Below are 1,268 nucleotides of genomic sequence, written 5' to 3' on the forward strand. Positions count from 1 at the left end.
CTTCTCTGGTTCTTGTCTGTATATCGGGTCTCTTCTCTGGTTCTGGTCTATGGCTGATTTCTTCTCTGATTCAGGTTTCTGTGTGTTTTCTCTATCTCTGGTCTGCATGTATGGTCTCCCGTCTCTATGGTGTATTTCTGCATGTATGGTCTCCATGTTTTGGTCTCTGGGATTCTTCCCCGTCTTTGATCTATATATCTGGTCTCTATATCTCGTCAATAATCTTATTTCCTTGGGGCTATGGTCTGGATCTCATATATCCTTTCGTTCTGGGTTTTAGGTGTTTTCTCTGCTCTGGTCTTTGGGTCTGAGATCTGGGTCATACTGAATACCAGCTCATCGACACGTTACATACACGCATTTAACCTCTGTAAACACCTAATTAGCATTACCCAAAGAACAGTAATGTTTATTCAACCTAAGCATTGTAGTTCCAAGACAATATAGGTGTTTGTGCTGAGACATACTCGTAATAACGACCACCCATGATATCCTCCATATGTTGTAGTATCTGAAGAGGTATTCTATAATGGCAGAAGAACTAAAGATGCATTAGTCACACATGGCGATCCATGCTGAGGCTTTACATACAGTTTCTGTTATTCTCGTTGCATGGCGAGATAAAACAAAACAGGAAAAACGTACCTTGATCTCTCAGGCTCTCGTTAAACCCCATCTTTAAACCTCCCAGAGCATCATTAATTCTCTCAGCATCTCTCAGGCTCTCGTTAAACCCCATCTTTAAACCTCTCCGAGCATCATTAATCCTCTCAGAGCATAATAAACCTCTCCAGGTATCATTAAAGTTTCTCTAAGGGCGTCATCAAAGTTCCTCTTAGGGCATCATTAAAACCTCCCAGGGCATCATTAAACTTCTCAGGACATCATTAATGTTTCTCTCAGGGCATCATTAGAGTTTCTCTTGGGACATCATTAAACCTCTCAGGGCATTATTAAAGATTCTTTCGGGGCATCATTAAGTCTCTCAGGACAGCATGCCAAACTATATCAGGGTCAGCTTTAATCGCCGTCCTTGATGCGGGAATGAGTTTGAAAGTGGAAGACGGCATCTTATTTCATATTTATTAACCATGGTCATCATCCTCCCAAAGTATATTAGATTTTGACCAAATGCAGAAAACATGGGACCACTGTTAATCAATTTCACAGATCTCATTCTCGTTGTGTTACCTATCCAGTGCAGCATATCAAGAGTATTGAAGCCAGTGTTGCTAAGTCTATCGCAGAGTTATCAAAGCACATTACAA

General features: G+C 40.9%; 1 protein-coding gene across 1 annotated transcript in view; it reads left to right on the forward strand.

The window, feature by feature from the left end:
- The window catches only part of LOC119589159 (sodium- and chloride-dependent GABA transporter 1-like), a 43,877-nt gene that overhangs the window by 33,410 nt on the left and 9,199 nt on the right, over positions 1-1,268 (forward strand). The gene's annotated exons all lie outside the window — the stretch shown is intronic.

Source organism: Penaeus monodon, chromosome 25 (assembly GCF_015228065.2).
Source record: "Penaeus monodon isolate SGIC_2016 chromosome 25, NSTDA_Pmon_1, whole genome shotgun sequence".
In the NCBI taxonomy this organism is placed as follows: domain Eukaryota; kingdom Metazoa; phylum Arthropoda; class Malacostraca; order Decapoda; family Penaeidae; genus Penaeus; species Penaeus monodon.